Source organism: Papaver somniferum, unplaced genomic scaffold (assembly GCF_003573695.1).
Source record: "Papaver somniferum cultivar HN1 unplaced genomic scaffold, ASM357369v1 unplaced-scaffold_137, whole genome shotgun sequence".
Taxonomy (NCBI): domain Eukaryota; kingdom Viridiplantae; phylum Streptophyta; class Magnoliopsida; order Ranunculales; family Papaveraceae; genus Papaver; species Papaver somniferum.
In genome coordinates, this window is record NW_020622934.1 from 7,449,475 (window position 1) to 7,457,443 (window position 7,969).

Sequence of the window (7,969 nt, forward strand, 5' to 3'; positions counted from 1 at the left end):
AAAACTCTGTTTTTTGGTCGAAATAGGTAGAAACCTATTAATACAAGTCATAATTGAACGCACCCTCATCTCGTAGGCAGTGGGAGTAAGTGAGTGATGGAGAAGTGGGGTAATGTGTAAATGCTAGAAACTATGTCCGCACTATGAAGGAAACGAGTTAGTTTACACCCACTACTTCTTGCCACCACTAACTGCCCGCTTTCCTGACACTTTCTTATAATGGGAGTGTTGCACGCCGCACGTTGTAAACCGCCAGAACAATACCCTGATGAGCATCCCCCAGTTTGTGACATATTTTATATCTCGAGTATTTTCGTGGAAAATGTGCAGCAGATTGCTGAGTGGATCATGTATGCAAGACCTAGTTATTCTGATCAATCGTGCGCCAGCCAGGTGGCGGATGGTCATGTTGTGGCAAGTCAAGTCATGAGACTTTCCGTATAAAAATGGCGTGTGAACCTGGGACTTACCATAGCCGGTCAATTATGTGGCGAATTTGGACGTCTGAGATTATAATTCATGAGCAAGGGTAGCCATTGATTATGGCCACATTCCGTTGGCACATGATATTAGCATAGTGGCGCCATTGGCATATGCCAGTGGCATAGTGGAATATTTAGCGCATGCCAGTGGCACATCGGCATGTTTGGCATATGCCAGCGGCATGGTGGCGCGAATTGCGCCTGGCGTAGCCGTGGCCGCTATATTTTGGCATATTATTGTTAGACCCAAACATGGCTCGACAACATTGGTTCCAGTTGCCACATCAAACTTAATGCCCTAGGTATCATTACTTGGCTTGGTTGGCGTAGCAACCTTACCTAAATTAGGGTTTGGCATACCGAAACCCTAATTAACGCGTGTGGCACGTGGCCGCGGCACGGTGATGTTTTTTGTGCAAACGGTGCCATGGCCGCGTCAAAGGAGCTATGGAAGGGCCATATCGCGGGGACGACCATAGGAGCAAGAGTAGCTATGAATAGCCAATAACATGGCATCATTTTTCGGGTTTCCTGGACCCGCATGGCTCGTGGCACATTGTGGGGTCCAAAGTGGCGTAATTTGAGCCACGACCAAAATTAGGGTTTCAACTAATGCCACTAAAGCAAAATCGTGTTCTAGTTGGGATACCCTGACTGGACTTTTTTATGGCGTTGGTCACGAACAAAAAGTGAGCTAGCACGTAAGTACGTTGTTTGTGGAGGAATGGCACGTTTGGCATGCTGCTGTGGCATGTTTGGCATGCTGTTGTGGCATGTTGGCATATTTTTCATGCCAATAGCATGTTCGCGCGGTTTGGAATGTTTGGCATGCCATTAGCATGCTGGCGAGGTTTGGCACATGTGGCATGCCATTAGCATGTTGGCGCGGTTTGGCAAGCTAATTGGCATTGCGACCATCCGGTGTAATCTGCCTATTTTAATAATGTGGCAGGTTTAGAGAAACCTGATTGGTCAATAGAAAAGGGGCCGGCCAAACATAGGACGTGGCCACATCTTCTAGTGCGCGTGGCGGGTTTAAAGCGACCTGATTGGCCGATAGGAAAGAGGGCCGGCAAGTATGGGCTCGGCCACAACTCATGTGCATGTGGCAGGATTTAGAGCGACCTGATTGGTCGATAGAAAAGAGGAGGGACGGCAAGCAGCATGGGGTGTGTCCATCTGCAGGTGTCGCCGGCTGGCCTATGGCATGGCCACACCTCCTTTTGTTGTTGCTCCTATTTTCCGCGGCTCCTCTTTTATCCCTTGTTTTCTGATTTTGGGTAGGACTTTGCACCTACTAATCCATGGCAGATCAATTGCCTAGTTTTTCTAGGTTTAGTTTCAACCAGAGTTCTTTAAGTTTATTGCTAGAGAACAACACGCTTTCCGATTGAGTACTTTTATGCAAACCTTAACCTTAATACTTCAGGAAATTCATGCTACTCAGCTTGCGAGTGAACACTAATTGTCATGTCATATCAATATTAAGGGTTCGGTCGGGGAACATAGCACAAAAAGTATTCAATGAGCCTTATATTAATGAACAATGCAGGCAAGGTGTCGAAATTTACAGAATATCTGGGATTGTTGTTGCATGCACCATTCTGGATAAATTTCATGTAAATATATTGATTTGCTCAATAAATACGCAAGTGAAAAGATTGTGAACTCATCAGTTTTACATGGCCCTGTCTCTTTGCATAATGCCATCATATTAAATGCAGGGTTGTATAATGTTAGCCCTGAACTAAAAACCACCATCAACATTAAGTCCCCTGCTTAGCACGTATAGTGGCATTGTTAAGGGGTAAGCATTAGATGGTGACAGTCAAGAACAAACTGAAAAGGTAAGGCATGTAAGGATTACCAGGAAATCTTGGTCGACCTTTGGCGATAGGCCTATGTGTGGTTGACGTCTTTGTGCCTTGATCAGACCAATGAGTCTTTGTGTTGCAGGCTCAGCTGCCCATACTTTACGTAAGGTTCAGGAAGGAATTCCGCTTTTACACAAATTTCAAAAGCACTATGCGTATAAAAGGTAATCACTTTTCCACTTCTTCCTTGTCTTTATCTGCCCGTCCGTCTTCATGCTTTCCTCCGCGGTGGCGAGTTTCTTTCCGTCAGCAGCCCAGGTGAGTCAATTATCCCAGATAGATAAGCATCTAACCAGTTGATATCCCATATCTAAAGCCTTTATGTATGGCAGGTAAAGAGTTTTTCTTTTTTAGGCTTCATCAATTTGCGTAATATAAGAGAGCACTTCGAGCCTTTCTTATTATATTGATCACCACGGGATTGTGTTCATCTTATTTTCAGGTATTGCTCCATACATTCTTGCAATTTTCCTTTTGTTTTCTTTTACCATGTAGGTTGTTGATGCAGACACAATGATTCTCTGCAGTATACGATGGAAACTCCTGGAGATGATTATTCTTCCAATTCTTCGGAGAAAAGCTTTGAAGTTGACAAACCCAAGGTTTCTGCGTTTGAGGAGGTATTAAACAAAATTGATCCTTTGTTTCGTGAAGTTGGTCGGGCCATACAGGGTATGCCTCTTACTCATCTACGCATTGTTCGAGGGCGTGTTAAAGCTTTCATGGCTTCGGTTGACATGGAGGAGAAGTGGAGACGTGATGAAGCGTCCCAGCGTGACACTACACCAAACCGACGGTTTTGAGACATATAGGTGTCGCTTTGATTTTTTGAGACAGTACAAATGTCTCAATTTTGGCGTATTGAGACGGACTTAGCGACGCTTATAAACGCCTCTTAAGTAAATTATGAGACGTTTGTATTTCTCATAAATGTTTAGACGGTTTATTAAGTGAACTTTCTGGCCATTTAAAGCGACGCAAAAATTAATTTAGTGACTCTTATATGCGTCTCAAATGAAATTAGATTTAAAAAACAATTATTTCAAAATTTCCTGCACCAGAATACAGGTCCACTCCATTCTCGATCATAAACAAAACCATTATTCAATAAATTCTATTATCACATGGAATTGCAACATCAAAGATGGATCCATCCATATACAATCAATTACAGATGTAAGGCGACTGAATTTTAACATAATAAACGGATAAAAAGTCCATCTCTACAATTTGGGATCAAAGTTGAGCATATTTTGGGTTTCTCGTTCAATCAAAGCAGTGGATACACTTTCTACAAGAATTTTATGAAATAAGAAACTACCTCCAACTTGTCACTCAAATCATATTATGCTTATCCAACTCCGTCTTCTTGATTCTCTTATAATGCCACCTGATGTAAATGTAACATCTCTAGGAGTCAGTTTACAAAACGAAGGACCAGAACAAAAACAGGACAAGATCAAATGGGCACAATTTCCAGACATATACCTTTACTAGAGCATCTTGTTCCGATTTTCTGCTTTTCTTTAGTCCACCACCACCTAACATAAATCTTCTCTTTTATTCTTTTGAAGATTTGCCAATTCAGTCTGCAAAGAGAGACTAAAGAAATAATAAAAAATGTTAGGCACATGTTGCTATATGTAAAGTAAAAAGGTACTATTCAGGGACAATGAATGCACCTTGTATGCACCACGGAACAACAAAACAACAGCATCCCAATCACTTTCTTAATGCAGTTTTTGCATCTTCTTAACGCAGTCCTTGCAAGGCATGTAATAGTAGCCATCACTATTGTATCCTGATGCGAAATAGGTAAAATAATGTTCAGTAATCTATCATCTTCATATAAGATTAATTTACATAAAACTGCAATACCTAAACACAGTAATTTTAACCGCAACTACAATAATCAAAGAATGAAATACAAAATAAGCTTGTGTATAGCATGGTAACCCAACAATGGTCATCTTCCTATCGTATACTAAAGGTGATAGACCAGGACATACCAACAAAAATTGGACATGAATAAACAAAAACTTATTATGCATCATGTTAAAGGTTAATGGAGAACTTACAGTTGGTCGGTTAGAGAACAGCTAGACATCAGTTTTCCAAATGAAAAAAATATAAGAAAACAGAACAAAGACACGTGATACCCAACACTCAAGTCCCTAAGTAAGAGTTATGTGCAGCCATGGTATGCATGAACACCTAAAAATTCTGATTGTCGTTAACCTTTACCAAGTTCGAAAACCTCGAGAAAAAGAAGGCTACTCAAGGATGAATAAGATTTCATTACCTTATATGGAGGTCACCAAAAACTGCAAAACAAATGATATACCCTACCCAGTTATGGTCTAGCGAAAAGAAGGCTACTCAAGGATGATTCATATTTTATTACCTTAAACGGATGTCAATGAGCAACTGCAAAACAGAACTCAAAGAAAAATCCTAGGATTATCCCTGTATTGAATCAATACACCCCAATGATGTGAAATAAGTATGTTAATCCAGATTCAGATTCAAATAATTCAAATTTCATTGGTTAAAGCACATCGAATGGATTAGTTAGACTACTGCTGGGTTTGAAGCTATGCATATAAATTAGGTGGGAGATGCTGCGGATTGTGCTTATGGTGGTAACCAACCCACTCTTCCTGCTCATGAGTTGCAGGGGGTAGAGTTGGTCTTGAAATTAGCTATTAATCCATTCAGAAGGTGCATTAATTCAATGTCTATTTACCTTTTACTTAAGAAGATTGAACCTTAACCTCCCTGGACTTGTATCTTTATGGAGAAGGGTCTCTGCTTTGCTGAAGTTGTTTGGGAATGTGAGGATCAGTCGTTGGTGCAGGGAGACTAACCGTACTGCTAATGGGTGAGTACAATATCCCAAAAGGGCTTGAAGCTTTGATTGGATCCTCGTTCTTTTTTGAAACTGGTCAACATGCGACAAAACCTCCCAAGCCTCCACCAAGGCAACACAAGAACACAAAAATTATTAATAACTAAATACTACAGTTTAATAAAAAAGAGGAAGCTCAAGGGAAGAAGGAATGGATACCTGAAGGTATTATTACTGAATCAGAGCCGCCGCGAAGCATCACACATCCTACAACCTCAGAAATTTAGAACAACTTCAGCTATAAAGGTTATACAATTGTTTTAATGTTTGATATATAACCGAACAACTTACAGCTTCTCCTCTAATAATGTGATTCGCTGCATTCAGAATACAAAAGTTGCCGGTGGCACATGACGTAGAGATAGAATAGTTGGGGCCCATCCATCCCTGCAGATAAGTGCAGATAAAGGTGTTCAAAAATCAAAGAACACATATTTTGGAAGCTCCTTAAGTACTTCATGGATTTTAGCTTACTATATCTATTGCGAGCATGGCAGAACCTTACTTATAATAGCAAACGGAACACAGAAAGGATTCATCTTTTTGTAAGATATCCTTAAGGCTTCAATTGTATCAGCATAAACCTTCTCAAAGTAAAATCCATAATGCATCAATGATAATCTGTAACAAAACTTAATTAACAAACAAACGGAATGTATACAAAATTTAAAGGGTGGAATGATATGCTCCAAGAAGAACAACTTCCTTGCATCCTTCTCGTATATAATGCTCATGCAATAGGATACTGTACCACTTTACCAGAAAATTCTTGTGTCGAATTTGTATAGCAAACCTAGATTCTTAGTAGCATCAAGCTTCTCGTGTAACATATCACTACAGAAAAGCAAGCAAGTGATAGGTGTGTTAAAGTAAACAAGGCACCGCTCTTTTTCCTGAAACACATCTATATACCAATGGAAGCCATTGGACCAGTAAATCTACACTAGTTTCTCCATATTGTGTGCTCAATGTCAAAAACCCACATGAGAATCCAAAAAGAAACAAGAAACAAACCTTCATACCACCCATCCAAGAGCCGATCAATACACCACACTTGTTTTATCCAGTTCATTCATGACCTCTTCCCAGATCCCACTATTAGCCAGATATCTCTTCCCAGTAGTAAGCATGTGGAGCATGAAGTTGTCATCCCTTTCAGAAAGTTTTGGTGCAACCCATCCATCTGTCGAGAAAGATTTGATTTCTCCATAATTCTCTAAACACGGAATAAAATAATCCAACAAGTAAGCCTCAGCAATATGAAAACGGAACTTAGTATGTAATATTGTAATGGATTTATATAACAGTAAGAAAACACAAAGATACAGAACGAGAAATCAAATACATAGTAACATAACCCTCAAACACACAACTTGCGAAATATAGAGAAAACCAAATAAAGGGTTAGAGGTAGTTTCTAAATTTTCAAAGATTTTTACTTCAATCTTCTATAATTGTAGCTTCAATATTTTTCTGCTAGTTATCAACCCAAAAATTAGAAATCAATTTTCTAGGGTTTATAAATCAAACATAGTTTTGATTTCTTTAAAAGGGGTATTTCATACCTGAGGTTAGAGATCTTCTATGTATTTACTTCTTCAATTGACTCTTATTCTGAGAGATTCAAGCTAAAAGTAAAATTCAGAACTGGTTTCTCTCGATCTCTCTATAAAATAGGGTTTTGCATACTTTAGGTTTCATCTCTGATATTGGTTTTGGTTAAATCGGCTAGTTTACAAAGAAACAAATCTGTAAAATACTTTAAGTTTCATCTCTGGTTTTGTTTTTGGTTCTCATCTCTGGTTTGTCACTCGATTTCTCTATGTTCAAGCTGAAGAGAAGGGAAAGACGGAAGAAACAAAGAGAGGATAAAAAGAAAAGAGATAAGATAAGAACAAGCCCGAGTTTACCATAAAAAAAAAAAAAGAATTAAAAATACGTATTTTCCAAAAATAAGACAGCCCAAAAAAAAAGGGGAAACTAAAATAAAGGGTGGGAGTATATATGAATTTAGTTTCAAAATAATATGTAGTATGAGATAAAAATATGGGGGGAATTTGAGAGGGAAATAAATTTGAGGGATTTAGAAATCGGAAAGAGAGGGATTTTTGGGAGGGAGATTTGGGGTTTGAAGGAAAATAAAATGTAATTAAAATGAAAAAGAAATGATAAATTCATATGTATATATATATATATATATGAAAGTTACTCTTGTAAAGTTATAAATTTTTAAGACACTTGTAAGAGTAGTTGAAAAATCAGAATTAAAGCAACTCGTATTTTTGATTTGAGAATCTTATATGAGTGGAAGCACTAAAGACATATATATGTGTCTCGAACCCAAAAATCAGTATGTCTCAAATTAGGCCATATGATGTAGTGTGATGAGGCGTCCCAGCGTGATGAGGCGTCTCAGCGACCAAGTGACGGGGCTGAAAGGTTCGCCGCTCGACTGAAGCGACGAAGGATTGAACATAAAAAACCTCCAAGCGGGAATAAGCTTGATTATCCTGTTCATAACGGTATCATAATCCTTGACTCTGATGTGGACGAACCGGCATATCCTCAAGAGGCTGTTGGAGTAGAATCAGAGAATGATGTCGGCGCGGCTCACGAGAAGGAGGAGACTGAAACGACTTCTGGAGAGGACGCCAAAGAGACTTTTGAGGATGTCGTTGAAGTGGCCGTCGGAGAAGGCGTTGGAG

General features: G+C 39.3%; 1 long non-coding RNA gene across 7 annotated transcripts; it reads right to left on the minus strand.

The window, feature by feature from the left end:
* Positions 1 to 3,437: 3,437 nt before the first annotated feature.
* On the minus strand, positions 3,438 to 7,137 carry LOC113334913. Of its 7 annotated transcripts, none has more exons than XR_003353042.1 (10): positions 6,830 to 7,137; positions 6,279 to 6,480; positions 6,024 to 6,098; positions 5,770 to 5,848; positions 5,556 to 5,651; positions 5,424 to 5,471; positions 5,103 to 5,327; positions 4,039 to 4,157; positions 3,845 to 3,958; positions 3,438 to 3,746 (listed from the first exon to the last, which is right to left on the minus strand). It is a non-coding gene; the product is annotated as an uncharacterized LOC113334913 (long non-coding RNA). The 7 variants fall into 7 exon arrangements; XR_003353040.1 differs by having other exon boundaries at positions 5,770 to 5,885; XR_003353038.1 differs by adding an exon at positions 4,761 to 4,822 and having other exon boundaries at positions 5,770 to 6,098.
* Positions 7,138 to 7,969: the final 832 nt, after the last annotated feature.